This window comes from Sus scrofa, chromosome 3, assembly GCF_000003025.6.
Source record: "Sus scrofa isolate TJ Tabasco breed Duroc chromosome 3, Sscrofa11.1, whole genome shotgun sequence".
NCBI classification, from domain to species: domain Eukaryota; kingdom Metazoa; phylum Chordata; class Mammalia; order Artiodactyla; family Suidae; genus Sus; species Sus scrofa.
Window position 1 is genome coordinate 72755823 of NC_010445.4, and position 16298 is coordinate 72772120.

At 39.2% G+C, this 16298-nt stretch overlaps 1 long non-coding RNA gene across 2 annotated transcripts in view; it reads right to left on the bottom strand.

The window, feature by feature from the left end:
* LOC102163904 overlaps positions 298-16298 on the bottom strand; it is a 37691-nt gene continuing 21690 nt past the window's right edge. The window contains exons 5-6 of one of the 2 annotated variants that reach the window (XR_302389.3): positions 2214-2342; positions 298-1886 (exon numbers count right to left, since the gene is read on the bottom strand). This is a non-coding gene — a long non-coding RNA (uncharacterized LOC102163904). Of the gene's footprint in view, positions 2343-16298 lie in introns of both variants that reach the window. The other variant, XR_002342620.1, reaches the window with a different exon arrangement.

Consider the following 16298-nt stretch of genomic DNA (forward strand, 5'->3'; position numbering starts at 1 on the left):
TGATAATTGCAAAAACTCAGTGACGTATTCATTATATTAATCTTTCTACTTTTTCTTTTCTTTCTTTTCTTTTCTTTTTTTTTTTTTTTTTTAGGGCTGCACCTGCAGTATATGAAAGTCCCCAGGCTGGGGGTCGAATCGGAGCTACAGCTGCCGGCCTACACCACAGCCACAGCAATGCCGGGTCTGAGCTGCATCTTCAGTCTACACCACAGCTCATGGCACCACACCACCGGATCATTAAAGCACTGAGCCAGGCCGGGGATCGAACCTGAGTCCTCATGGATCCAAGTCGGGTTTGTTAACTGCTGAGCCATGAAGGGAACTCCCTACTTTTTCATTTTTGAAAGTTTCCTTAATTAAAAAAAATAGGTTTTTTTAACCGCACTTTACTACCCTTCTAATAAGAGCTGGCCTAGAAAGAGCGGTGGATCAAGATTCAGGAAGACAGGGACTTGGGTGAGGCCCTATTACCTCCTCTGAGACTTGAACCATCTCTACATTGTACCTAAATGCTGTTGCAGGATTACTTTCAGCCCATTCCTCTTGTGATAGCTTTGAAAGTTCTTTCTTACCCTGAGCAGAAACCTGTCTCCCTGTACCTTTCTTCCACTTACAGATTGTAGGCCCAGCCCTTCCTCAGGCAATAGTCCCCCAGGTATTTGAAAATAGGCATTTACCTGTCCCTCTGGTCCTAAACCCTTTGAGCTCCAGCCCTAATTCTGTACACAGTTCCACACCCATAGGGCTTTGGTTTCCTGCCACCTTGGCTGCTCGGCTCTGATCTCAGAACAGTTTGACTTGTAAGTCATGTGCTCTGGAATGAAGTGATCCGGGCGTGGTCTGACAATTGCAGAGAACAACAGGGCTATTACCTCCCTTGTTCCAGTTACCACATTTTTTGTTCCTATGGCCTGGAGCCTGGATGCACAAAGTTCCAAGAGCTGAGCATTAAATTTTTAAGAACTGTGTGGGCCAACTGTTAAATGCAGCCATAATTAAAAGCTAAATTATATCAACTTATATATATTATATCAAAAACAAAGGTAAAAAATACTTAAAACATCACTTCCTAATTATTTTACTATATATCTCTATTATCTACTCTCTTAAGGTTATTTACATTAATTGTATTTGTGTGATGGAAATACTGCTATGTGTTGTTGTGCCACTGCAAATCTTTTCCAAATTATGTTTAGTGACATCATGTTGGTAGCTTGAAACTGGCCATGGTGGGAGCATTTACACAATAGAAATTATAAAGTGCTATACATTAAGGGGTTTTTCCTGCAGAGAGCCAATTTTTAAACATTTTACCACTATCCCATTGGATACAGCCTAAAATCTTGAGGGTTTTTGGCAACCACATTACACTTCTGGCTCAAATTGGGCCAAGGTTCTTAGTTTCTGCTAAAGCAAGTATAACCCATTCTTACTGATATAATTAGTTCCTCACACCTCCTATTAATAACTTTCAAATCTCATCCTTTTAGATTCAGCTCACTGATTCTGATTCTGTCATCCAAGTAAGTCTTCATTATATCTCCAACTTCAGGTTACCTATAAATTTAATGAGCACACCTTATGTATTTCTATTCTGAAAGCATTTATGATGGAAAAATGGACACAGCTCTAGGACTCATCATTATATGCTTCCTTATATACTTCCTTACTCATCATTATATACCTCACAGTTTGATATCAATGTGTTAGTCAGCACCTTGTGCATATAATCAACTGGTTACTAATTCATCAAGTATGCCAGAGTCCAGTTCATATTTCCCAATCTTGTCCAAAAGAACACCATGAAAAACCTCATAAATGTCTAACCAATGATGAAATACTCTCTGTACATGGGCATTCTCAGAGCTCTTGGATGAGTGACTCTGTCAAAGAAGAAAAGAGATAAACAGCCTTGACTTGTCCTTAGTGAACTCATTCTGAGTCAATCATTACTTCATCTTGTACCTGAAACTGTTCCTCTAGCAACTCGTTCTGGTGTTTTGCCTGAGATTGAAGTTACAGACAATTGTCTACAATTTTTCTGGCTCTGCCTTCATTCTCTTTCTGAAAATTGGGATATCCCACTGTCTCCCATCTTCTGATATCTCTCCTATTCTCAGTGATGTCCTCCCAAATCACTGACAATTGTTTGGTGAACTTTTGTTGGGGCCCGAAGAGGTTATTTCTTGAAGCTGGGGGTTTGAACTCACTTGGAGCAGCTCTGGATTCTTCCACATTCTATCATCATTTCATCTTGGGTTTCCATCTTCCCTTACCAAGTTTCATTCATTCTCCTATTCCTCTTCACCTTACTCATTCCATGTGGAGAAGAGATGTCCCTACCATGAAAGTCGAAAACAAAAAGAAAATGGCAAAGCTCTGTTTTCTTTAGATCCCCCATTGACAGTGGGCCCAAGCTGTAAATTCTGTCTTTACTACATGTTAATCATCAAGCTTTACTATGACAGCCATAACAGAACCTTGTAGTTTTAGAATAACCTGAGCTTATTGGGAACTTTAACTTTTCTGATACTTACAACTGTGTCCCATGGATATTCCAGCACAGGGTATGGCAATTTGATGGCAGGATAGAGGTCAGAAATTGTGACATCACAGTCTTAGAATTTATAACAAGCCCCCTACCTTTTGGGGTTTTTTTGGGGTTTTTTTGTTTGTTTGTTTTGTCTTGGCCTTGCACACAGCATGTGGAAGTTCTGGGGCCAGGGATTGAACCCACACCACAGCAGTAACCAGAGTCAGAGCAGTGACAACATTAGATCCTTAACCTGCTGTACCACCAGGGAACTCCAATATCATGCTGTACTTTAGGAGATTGGGAGGGAGTTCCCTCTTGGCTCAGTGAGTTAAGGATCCAGTGTTGTCATTGCTATAGCTCTGGTTACTGCTGTGGCGCAGGTTCAGTCCCTGGCCTGGGAACTTCCACATGCCATGGGTGTGGTCCAAAAAAAAAAAAAAAAGCACAGCATGGTATATATTAGTCTTTACACTTTCCATTAATTTGGTCTCGAGAATTTTTCATCCTGAAGTTTTTTGTTTGTTTGTTTTGTTTTGTTTTTGTCTTTTTGGGCCACACTCAAGGCATAGGGAAGTTCCCAGGCTAGGCTTCAAATCAGATCTGCAGTTGCACTGCCAGCCTACCCCACAGCCACAGCGACGCCAGACCCAAGGTGAGTCTGTAGCCTACACCACAGCTCATGGCAATGCGAGATCCTTAACTCACTGAATGAGGCCAGGGATCCAACCCACATCGTCACAGATACTAGTCAGGTTCGTAACTGCTGAACCATAATGGGAACTCCCTTGAAGTTTTTTAAATAAAACATTGTAGATAGTTCTGATATTACAAAATTACAATAAAGGGGAACTGCAAATATGGAAGAACTCAGTATATTAAGATTTTTTTCTTTGATTTTAGTTAGCTGATCTTTAATATAAAAAATACTTCTGCATATTAACAAGACCTCTTCATGATTAACTCTAGTCATGCAGCATTCTTTTTCCTGAACTCTATAAACAGTTCTAAAAAATGTTAACAATGTTTATGGTTTTTTAGCTCAAAGGCCCTGAACTAAGAGATATGAAACCTCGGTTTTCCACTTTGTTTTGCTACTAATCAGCTGTGCAATCTTGAAAAATCCCTTTGCCTCTTTTGGTCACATTTAAATACTGTTGTAAGTCCCTTCCAGATCTAAGAGCCAAGGACAGCAAAATACCCAGCTGTCCTGTCTACAGATTCTTGATTGTCTCCACCCACTCTCTGCAGTTGATGTGAACTGCGAGGATGTGTTTGGAGGGACAGGGAAGAAAGGTGTGCGTTGGCAGTCTTGGTAAGGATTGGAGGAAGATTGTGCACATCATTCCTCTTAGGTTTTTCACAAGAGGTAATTTCAAAACAAAACGAAGTCAAACTATCAAAACAAGATAATGACAAGGGAGAAAGTAAAAGTTTTGGGCCAAGTCCATTTCAATCATTCTTTCCTGTCCCCACAAAGCTATCTGAACTGAGATCTTTTTAGTGGACCTCCATTTCCAGTAAACATCACTCCCTTAGAACAAAAACGGGAAGCTCCCACATGTAGCAGCTGGAAACAGTCCCAGATGCAGGAGGAGGTTTGTATGACATCATCCAGAAAGTTATGCAGTAGGAAGGTCTGCAGATTAGAAGAATAGCTCACCTAAAAGTTTTTTTTTTTCCATGAGGAATTTTTATACAGTATTTAGAAGCCCCAAGTTTCTTGGAAAATATAATTAATGATAAATGTTATGAGTTAATGATATTTAACTCATGTAGAAATGTATACACTTTTCTGGAAATTGCTCAAGTGCTAAGGAAATGTTATTCATGTGTACACTTTTAATTAAAGACTCGTGGCTCAGTGGTTAAAAAACCCGACTAGTATCTGTGAGGACATGGGTTCCATCCCTGGCCTTGCTCAGTGGGTTAAAGATCCAGTGTTGTGGTGAGCTGTGGTGTAGATTGCAGACAAGGCTCAGATCCTACATTGCTGTGGCTCTGGCGTAGGCCAGCGGCTACAATTCCAATTAGACCCCTAGCCTGGGAACTTCCATATGTCGTGAGTGCAGCCCTAAAAAAAAAAAAAATTAAAGAACTAGAAAAAAAAAGCAAATATTATTGTTCCTCTGTGAAAAAAGTTTTGCTTATGCATTAAAAAATAACTAGGTTATTTTAGTAAAAATGATGCATGCTCGTAAAATATGAAAACAAATCGGAAAGTACAAAGAAGATATAAAAATCTGCTGAAGTCTCATGAGCCAGAAATAAACATTGACAGAATTTTGATAAAGTCTCTCCAGACATTTTTCTGTGCATACAAGTGTTTAATGCTACACGAGTGGCATGGTTTTTATTGGTTGCATTGTATTCTTCCTTCCTCCTCAGTAACGTTACTAACATCTTTATGTGTCACCAAATATAAGTATATGGTATGACTTTTAAGGACTCTATAGTTCTTCATTTTATTTTGCTTGTTCCATATCGTTCGTCAATTGCATATGGATGAAAATATAGGTTGTTGAAAAAGAACTTTTTTAAGCTTCAAAAGAACAGTTATGTAAAAAATGTAAAGTTATGTTAAGTAACATATTTGCACAAGAATCTGGTTTGGTTGTTCCTCCTGCAAAAGCTTGAAATACAGTAAATGCAAACAGTGAGTATTGTAGACAGATAAAATGTATCTTATTTATTACTGACACTGATACGGTTAAGTTATTTTACAAAGCAAGACTGAATCACAAAGTAAAACGCAATAGATTTAACAACATAGAAATGTGAAATATTATAAAATTAAAAAATAAGGGACAACTTGTAAAAGAGCTATAGGTAATGTGACAAATGGTTTATATGCTAATATATAAAGGGCTCATATAAGCCAATAAGGATAATAACTCACAATAGAGAAATAGATAACTAATAATTTGTGAGTAATACTTTAAAGTGGCTTAAAAAGGGAGTTCCCGTCATGGCTCAGTGCTTAATGAATCCGACTAGGAACCATGAGGTAGTGGGTTTGATCCCTGGCCTTGCTCAGTGGGTTAGGGTTCTGGCATTGCCGTGAGCTGTGGTGTAGGTTGCAGACGCTGCTTGGATCCCACGTTGCTGTGGCTGTGGCATAGGCCGGCAGCTACAGCTCTAATTAGACCCCTAGCCTGGGAACCTCCATGTGCTGCAGGTTCGGCCCTAGAAAAGACAGGAAAAAAAAAAAAAAAAAAAAAAAAAAAGGCTTAAAAATAAAATATAGCTCCATATCACTAGTAATTTTTTTTTTTTTTTTTTTTGTCTTTTTTGTCTTTTTTGTTGTTGTTGTTGCTATTTCTTGGGCCGCTCCCGCGGCATATGGAGGTTCCCAGGCTAGGGGTTGAATCGGAGCTGTAGCCACTGGCCTATGCCAGAGCCACAGCAACGCGGGATCCGAGCCGCGTCTGCAACCTACACCACAGCTCACGGCAATGCCAGATCGTTAACCCACTGAGCAAGGCCAGGGACCGAACCCGCAACCTCATGGTTCCTAGTCGGATTCGTTAACCACTGCGCCACGACGGGAACTCCCTCACTAGTAATTTAATAAATGAAATTTAAAAAATGAACAACCTTCTTTCACCAATAATATGAAAGATTTTAACTTTGAGTTAATACATGTAAAGTCATTAGTTCAGTATCTGGTAAAAACTAAGAGCATGATGAATATTAGGCCTTATTCTTAGTGGCGATAATTTATTTCTGTTGAAAATGTAAATTCATATTACCTTTTTAAAAATCAGTTCAGCAATATAAATCAAGAATGTTAAAAATATTTATAGTCTTTACCTGGTAATTCTATTCCCAGCACAACTTAAATATTAATTTGAAATGCAGATAAAACCTTTATACACAAAGATCACATTACTGGTAACAAATGATGAAAACAGCCTACATGTCCAATAATGAAAGAATGACTAAGAAAGTTATGATGCAGCCATAAGCCAGAAGACCTTGAAGACATTTAAAATTATATTTATGAAGAATCTTTCATAACTAAGAGTTCCTATCATGGCTCAGAGGTTAACAAACCCCACTAGCATCCAAGAGGACGCAGGTCTGATCCCTGGCCTCACTCAGTGGGTTAAGGATCCAGCATTGCCATGAGTTGTGGTGTAGGTCACAGAGGTGGCTTGGATCCCACGTTGCTGTGGCTGTGGTGTAGGCAGCCGCTAGAGCTCTGATTAGACCCCTAGCCTGGGAACCTCCATATGCCCTGGATGCAGCCCTAAAAAACACAAAAAGGCAAAAAAAAAGAAAAAAAAAAGAATCTTTAATAACTAAAGGTACATGATATAATATTAAGTGAAAAAAAGAGGACACAAAATTTTATGTGTAGTTATTTCAACTATGTGTTTAAGAAAGAGGCTGGAAGAAAATACACCACAATAGTAACAAGTATCTATTAGGGATGGGAATGTGAATGATTTTTAATTTTTATATACTTTTTTATTTTCCAAATTTTCTGCAAAAATCATATATACCTCCATAACCAGAAAAACATTTTTAATAATGAAGCTAATACATATATAATTAATTTTAAAACTATTTCAAACATAACTTTTAAAACATAACATTTAAAAATCCAACCCATGAGAGAATTGAAAATCCTTTTTTTTTTAAATTTGGCCACACCTGCAGCACGCAGCATACAGAAGTTCCCAGGCCGGGAATCAAACCTGAACCGCAGCAGTGACCTGAGCCACAACAGTGACAACACCAGATCCTTAACCCACTATGCCACCAGGGAACTCTGAGAATTGAACTTTTTAATCATTTTTCTCTGTTTAGTTAAAATTGCCTGGGTTTTTACATGCCCCTGTTATCTACTAGGGACAGTGAGGCTTTGCTACAAACTGAATGTTTATGTCCTTCCAAAATTAATATGTTGAAATCCTAACTTCCTATGTGATGGTGTTTGGATGTGAGAAAGAACTTTGCGAGGTGATTAGGTCATGATGGTCCATCCCTCAGAAATGGGATTAGTGCTCTTATCATAGAGACTGTGTACAGCTCTCTACCCACTTCTGCCACGTGAAGATACAAGAAGTCTACGACCAGGAAGAGAGTCCCTGCCTCATTCCCCTGGCACCCTGATCTCTCACTTCCAGCCTCCAGAACTGGGAGAAATAAATGTCTTTTATTTGTAAGCCACCCAGTCTCCGATATTTTGTTATAGCAGGCCGAATGGACGAAGATAGAGTGTGAACAAGTTAACTAACAACCAATTCGGGGTCTCCCATAATTTCAAAGTCTTCTTCATTTCCCATGAATCTACAAACCACATCCGTTAAGTTTAATTTCCTTTTAAGGCAAAATTCCCTTATTCATTTGTTTCTGAATCTGCTATCCTGAGACTCAATGCATTTTAACATAATGTATAACACTGTCATATTTCAAAACAAATTCGAGACAATAAATGTAATTACTTAGTAATTAACTGTTTAGTGTTTTAAAGCATTTTTCATTGTGGTAAAATATACATAACATAAAATATACTATTTTAATAATTTTTAAGTTCAGTGGCATTAAGTACATTCACATTATTATGCAACCATACCCAATATCCATCTCTAGAACTTTTTCATCTGCCCCAACTGAAACTCCCATTAAACAATAACCTCCCAATCCCCTCTACTCCCAGCTCTTGGTAAACATCATTCTACTCTCTCTCTATGATTTGGCTATTATAGGTAACTCAACTTTGTTCAGTTTTAAGTCCTAAATAAATCTCTTCTCTATCTTGGTTGAGAACTCTGCTAATTTGAAAGAGGCAACTTTTAAAAAATCCAAATGTTTTTTAAATGGAGGAGATATTTACATTCAATAAAATGCATATAGGGAGTTCCCTTTGTGGCTCCATTGGTTAAGGACTGGACATAGTGTCCGTGAGGATGCGCTCAAGGGGGAAAAAAGGATACACATACTTAAAAATACACAAAAGTTTTTCTTTAAGTGAGTGTATATGTGATAATGTATTATCAGCATGATTATAAAGTCATGAGATTAGTGTGTCATTTAATTTAATTTAATTTTTTCTTTTAATGACTGCACCTATAGCATATGGAAATTCCCCAGCTAGGGGTCGAATTGGATCTGTAGCTGAGGCCTCTGCCACAGTCATAGCAACACTGGATCCAAGCTGCATCTGTGATCTACATTGCAGCTTGTGGCAATGCCAGATCCTTAACCCACCAAGGGAGGCCAAGGATCGAACCCGCATACTCACAGACACTCTGTTGGGTTCTTAACCCGCTGAGCCACAATGGGAACTCCTAGTGTGCCATTTTATTTGAAGTCACATCATGCCCCTAAACATAGTGGAATACAAATCTATATGCTGTATCTGGTCTTACATTTAGATCTTTAATCCATTTTGAGTTTATGGTAATAGAAAATGTTCTGATTTCATTCTGATTGCATGCAGATGTCCAGTTTTCCTAGCACCACTTATTGAAGAGACTGTCTTTTCTCCATTGTATACTCTTGCCTCCTTTGTCACAGATTAATTGCCCATGGGAACTTGGGTTTATTTCTGGGTTTTCTTTTCTTTTCTTGGTCTTTTTTGTCTTTTTAGGGCTGCACCCACAGCATAGGGAGGTTCCCAGGCCAGGGGTCCAATCAGAGGTGTTGCTGCCGGTCTACATGACAGCCACAGCAATGCCTGACCTGAGCTGTGTCTGCAACCTACACCACAGCTCACGGCAATGCTGGATCCTTAACCCACTGAGCAGGGCCAGGGATCAAACCCAAAACCTCATGGTTCCTAGTTGGATTTGTTTCTGCTGCACCAAGATGGGAACTCCTATTTCGGGGCTTTCTTTTTTTTTTTTTTCGGTCTTTCTGCCTTTCCTAGAGCCACTCCTGCAGCATATGAAGGTTTCCAGGCCAGGGGCCTAATTAGAGCTGTAGACACTGGCCTATACCACAGCCATGGCAACTCAGGATCTGAGCCGTGTCTGCGACCTACATCACAGCTCATGGCAGTGCTGGATCCTTAACCCACTGAACAAGGCCGGGGATCGAACCCACAACCTCACGGTTTCTAGTCGAATTTGTTAACCACTGAGCCACGATGGGAACTCCTGGGCTTTCTATCCTGTTCTCTTGATCTATATTTCTATTTTTGCACCAGTACCATACTGTTTTGATAACTGTAGCTTTGTAGTATAGCCTGAAGTTAGGGAGCCTGATTCCTCCAGCTCCATTGTGCTTCCTCAGAATTGCTTTGGCTATTCAGGGTCTTTTGTGTTTCCAAACAAATTTTAAAATATTTTGTTCTAATTCTGTGAAAAATATCATTGGTAATTTGATAGGCATTAACACTGAATCTGTAGACTGAAATAGACACAGAAATCATTGGGTACACCCATAGAAAGGCTGACCCACAAAATGTCCATTACATGTCTACATATTATGTACATTTTCATTCATTAGCTTGCCCAGGAACAAAAGCAAGTATCAATAGCTTGCTCTTATCAATTCATAATCCTCCATTTCTATCACAGTAGGTTCCCTCTGATTACACTGTAGGATAAATATGGAAAATTCTGAGTGCTCTCCCTCTTCTCTAACTGATTCTCATGCAGGCCTTGGATTGCACACCAGGCTGTACCACCCACAACCAAGCCTCCTTGCTCCTGCCGTCTGTCCAGCTGCAGATTAAAATGAAAGAAAGGAAACTGAGCTGGTGTTTTTGTCAGTTTCTCAGCTCTCTTTCTAAAGAAGAAAGTTTTATATGGGTGGATGGTACAAGAACTTGAAATGTTAAAAAGGCAGAAAAAGACAGCAGAATCCGTTTCTCATTGGCAGAGAGCCCAGATTGTCCTGCTTATCTGAAATTAAACCCAAATCCTAAAAATTCTGAACACCTGCTGTCAGCCTCCTGTAAATGGGCCCGACTTCCCAGAAAATATTAGCTAGAGTGCTGGCAGAGGTAGGGAACAAGACAGGCGCTGGCAAACACCACTTCACCATGTAGCTATTTTCACATCCTACCAGCAGCTCACTGAAATGCCAACAATGGCTCTGATCAGTTCAACAAACACATCTTGGACACCCTTTTTCCAGGCATAGAGTGAGGAACATGGTGGAAAGCCAGCTGGGTGAGTGTGTGAAGGGATCCACTGTCCAGTTCTCTGATCCCAAGCCCTACCAGCTACCCTCAAGAACAACACAGAAGCAAAGAATGTCAAAGGGGGCTACATTCAGTACAGCCTCCTTTTCTCCTAGTGCCTTAGTCTGCAGGGAGGTAGAATCGTAGAGGGATTTTTTTTTTTTTTTTCACTCAGTAGTATGTTTTATATTCAACCATCTTGATCCATGTAACTGGAGTTCATGAATATTCCACAATTTATCTCCAATCTCTAAGCTTCCAATTGCTTTTGTTTGCTATTAAAAACAAGGCTTTAACAGCTCAGATCATTGCGGAGGTGCAGCTTTAATCCCCAGCCTGGCCCGGTGGGTTAAGGATCAGGCATTGCTGAGGCTGTGGCATAGGTCACAGTTGTGACTTGGATTCAATTCCTGGCCCAGGAAATTTCATACACCACGCTATGGCCATTAAAAAACCCAAAAAACAAACAAACAAAAATGCTTTAAGATCATTTTCTACTTGTCTTCGGTACACTTGTGCAAAAGTTTCTCTAGGATGCATACCCATAAGAATTGAATCACTGGTAATTTTTGTGCATCTTTAATAGAAAATATCAAACTGTATAACATACAGTCTTAAAAACAGTGAATGAGAGTCCTAGCTGCTTCATATCTTTATTAATTACTTGGTGGTTTCTGACATTTTATTTTTGTGCCAACGTAATAGCTGTGATAAAATATCTTACTGTGGTTTTGTGTTGCATGTCCTTGATAATGAATGAGGTCAATCATCTTTTTGTGTACTGATGGATAATTCATATTCTTTTGTCCTGTTAAATATCTTGTCATGTATTTGTGCATTTTTCTATTGTGTTGTATTTTTCTGGTTGATTCACAGGAGTTCTTTATGTATTCTGGATCCTAAACTTCTATTACTTCATTTGCAGATATTTTAATTGTGTTTGTAGCTTGTCTTTTTGTTCTCTTTATGGTGTCTTTTTCTGAAAAAAGTCATCAATTTTAATGTAGTCAAATTCATCAATTTTGTTCCCTAAAGGTTTATGTTTTTTGTGTCTCATTTAGGGAGTCCTTCCCTATTCCAAAGTCAGAAAGCTTTTTTTTTTTTCTTTTTTGCCATTTCTTGGGCCGCTCCCACGGCATATGGAGGTTCCCAGGCAAGGGGTCGAATCAGAGCTGTAGCTGCCAGCCTACGCCACAGCCACAGCAACGAGGGATCCGAGCCGCATCTGCGACCTACACCACAGCTCACGGCAACGCTGGATCGGATCGTTAACCCACTGAGCAAGGGCAGGGATCGAACCCACAACCTCATGGTTCCTAGTTGGATTCGTTAACCACTGTGCCATGACGGGAACGCCCAGAAAGCTCTTTTACTCATTTATATATAAATTATACACACACACACACACACACATATATACATATATATATATACACATAATTTTTTTGGCTACGCCTGCAGCTCCTGGAAGTTCCAGGGTCAGGGACTGAATCCACACCAGAGTAGCGACCTAAGCTATAGCAGTGACAACACTGGATCCTTAACTCTATGAGCCACCAGGGAATTCCAAATATTGTAAACATTTGTCCTTCACATGTAAGTCCATTGTGAACTGATTTCTTATGATTGGTGTAAAGGTCCACTTTTTTTTCCCTTATAGATAATCAAATATCCCGGTACAATTGTCTCTCTCCTCACAGATCTGTCAAATATCAAGTTTCCATTTATCTGTTGGTCAGTTTCTGGTTCCTATTCTTCCAATGTCTATTCGTCCATCCCAGTGCCCACAATGCACTGGGTTTCCCTGACTGGTGTCTTAATTACTACAGCTTTATAACTGGGGCAATGATGCTTCAGGGTTACTGTGGTCCAACTGCCATCCATTTTGGCATTTGTCTTAGATCTGCTATTTTTTAAAAAACACATAGTATTAGTGATTGCATTATAATATGCTGGGATGAGTTTGGTAAACCTCTACTTTGCACTTCAGCTTTTACCATCTCTAGTGTGTGCAATTCATCTGCAGCAAAGAGAATTCTCATTGTAACTCGTGGATAAACTGAAATAAAACCAATAATCTGTATCTCTTTTCCCAACCCTTTCCAGAGGCAAGGTAGTTATGGTTTGTCTTTCAAAAACAACATGCTGGGCACTTACTGATAAAATAAGGCAAGGTCAGTGAACTGTTTGTGACTTTGGATGGTAGCAAGAGAAGTGGTAGATGTGGTTGCCCCGATGACTATTTGGCATACCACACAGCAGTGCCAGGTCTGCTAGGCCACCAGTCAGGGAAACCTGGGAAACTCTAGATTAGATAATGAGAACTATATGCAGGAAATAGAGGCCGATTAAAAGGAACAAAATACTGGCATTTTTAGCAACATTGATGGACCTAGAAATGATCATGCTAAGTGAAGTCAGCCATCCAATGAGACACCAACATCAAATGCTTTCACTGACACATGGAATCTGAAAAAAGGACAGAATGAACTTCTTTGCAGAACAGATACTGACTCACAGACTTTGAAAAACTTATGGTTTCCAAAGGAGACAGGTCAGGGGGTGGGGGGATGCGCTGGGGTTGTGGGATGGAAATCCTATAAAATTAGATTGTGATGATCATTGTACAGCTATAAATGTAATAAATTCATTGAGTAATTAAAAAAAAGGAAATAGAGGCTGAAGAGTGCTGCAATAGAGTGTATTGAAAATAGACTGGACACCCTTGTCACAGTAGTTTTGTTATTCATTGCACAGTGATAATTGTCGATTATTTATTTATGCTATTGTTTGGTAACACCTTTGCGAAATAAGACCTTTGACAAAGATGAGTTAAAAGGGGAAGTTCCAGAGTTCCCATCGTGGCTCAGTGGTTAATGAATCTGACTAGGAACCATGAGGTTGCAGGTTTGATCCCTGGCCTCGCTCAGTGGGTTAAGGATTTGGCGTTGCCGTGAGCTGTGGTGTAGGTTGCAGACGTGGCTTGGATCTGGCATCACTGTGGCTCTAGTGTAGGCCGGTGGCTATAGTTCCAATTAAACCCCTAGCCTGAGAACCTCCATATGCCGCGGGTATGGCCCTAGAAAGGACAAAATAAAAGACAAAAAAAAGTGGGGGAGGAGTTCCCAGGTGTTCCCATTGTGGCTCAGTGGTAATGAACCTGACTAGTATCCATGAGGACATGAATTCAATCCCTGGCCTTGCTCAGAGGGTTAAGGATCCAGGGTTACTGGGAGCTGTGGTGCAGGTTGCAGCTCCGATTAGACCCCCAGCCTGGGGGTCTAATGTCATGGGTGCAGCCCTAAAAAAAAAAAAGACAACAAAAAGTGGGGGAGTTCCTACTGTGGTACAGTGGGTTAAGAATCTGACTGCAGTGGCTCTGGTCACTCTGGAGGCATGGATTCCATCCCTGGCAGAGTTTGTAGCTGTGGCTCAGATTCAATTCCTGCCCCCCCCACCACCAAAAAAAAGAAATGAGTTCAAAGGAAGAAAAAAGAAAGCACTTTTTTTTTTTTTTTTTTTTTTTTTTTGGCTGCTACCACGGTATTTGGAAGTTCCCAGGCAAGGGACTGAATCTGAGTAGCAGCTAATGCTGGAACCTCAACCCGTTGTGCCACAGAGGGAACTCTGAAAGTGCATGCTTAATAAAAATTCAATTTTGATTTAAATTGAATATTTATTATTCAATTCAACTCTGAACTTCTCAGGAAAAGGCATGATGAATGTATAACTTCACAAACTGTCAACATTTAGTATTTCATGGGTAATATCACTGACCATGGGCAAACCAGCAGATAGAACTGCTGAAGAAGTATCTCATTCAAAAGATAAAAGTTATGTTTAGTATAAGAAGCCTGTGCCTGAAGACAATAATTTTCCATATGCAGTTGAGTTTTAAATGGCACTCTATGAAAAATGATTTTTCATTGAGACCAAATAAATTTAGGTCTGTTCTAAAATTACTTTTACATTATATATAATTATGATCATACCTAATATGCAGAGAGAGATCAAAATCTGAAAGAATATACATCAGTGATTGTCTCTATAAGTGGGAGTCATTATCATATTTCTTTATGTTCATTTTGCTCATCTATTATGATTTGTTTCTTTCTTTTTTTGGCTACGCTCATGGCATATGGAAGTTCCTGGGCCAGGGATCAAACCCCATCCCAGCCATTGCAGTGACAATGCCAGATCTTTAACTTGCTGTGCCACAAGAGAGCTCCCTGTTTCTTTTTTTATATTGACGTATAGTTGATTTACCATGTTGTGTTAACTTCTGCGGTAGAGCAAAGTGATTCATTTATACATCTATATATTCTTTTTTAAATATTCTTTTCCCTTATAATTTATCTCAGGATATTGAATATAGTTCCCTGTGCTATACAGTAGGAACTTGTTTATCCCTTCCATATTAATGGTCTGCATATACTAACCCCAAATGCCTAGTCTGACCTTCCCCCACCCTCCCCTCCTTTTAGCAACCACAAATCCTCTAAGTCTGTGAGTTTGTTTCTGTTTTGTATAGATTCATTTGTGTCATATTTTAGATTCTATATACAAGTGATAACATATGGTATTTGTCTTTCTCTTTCTGACTTAGGTCCATCCATGTTACTGTAAATAACATTATTTCATTCTTTTTTAAGATTGAATAGTATCCCATTATATACATGTACCACATCTTCATTATCCATGGACATTGAAATTGCTGCCATGTCTTGACTATTCTCAATAGTGCTGCTATGAACACAGAGGTGCATATATCTTCTTAAATTACAGTTTTGTCCAGATATATGCCTAGGAGTGGGATTGCTGTGTCATATGGTAATTCTACTTTTAGTTTTCTGAGAAATCTCCATGCTATTTTCCATAATGGCTGCACCAACTTATATTCCCACCAACTGTGTAGGAAGGTTCCCTTTTCTCCACACCCTCTCCAGCATTTGTTATTGGAGACTTTTTAATGATGGCCATTCTGACTGGTGTGAGGTGGTACGTCATTGTAGTTTTGATTTGCGTTTATCTAATAATTATCAATGCTGGGCATCTTTTCATGTGCCTATTTATCTTCTTTGGAGAAATGTCTACTTAGATCTTCTGCCCGTTTTTCAAATGGGTTCTTTGCTTTGGTTGTTGAGTTGTATGAGCTGTTTGTATATTTTGGAAATTAAGCCCTTGTTAGTTGCATCATTTGCAAATATCTTCTCTCATTCTGTAGGTTGTCTTTTTATTTAATTTATGGTTTCCTTTGCTGTGCAAAAGATTTTAAGTTTGATTAGGTTTGTTTATTTTATTTTTTTATTTCTATTCCCTTGGGAGACAGGCCTGAGAAAACATTGGTATGATTTATGTCAGAGAATGTTTTGCCTATGTTCTCTTCTAGGAGTTTCATGGTGTCATGCCTTATGTTTAAGTCTTTAAGCCATTTTGAGTTTATTTTTGAGCATGGATTGAGGCGATGTGTTTCTCATAATTCTGTAATAACAAATGACAATAGGAAAAATTTTACTTTGAGGGGGGGAAATGACTCCAAATAATTATATGGAATTATTCAACAGATAAAGATAGACTAACAAACACAATTGTGTCTTCTGTCAATGACCTCCATTAAGGACT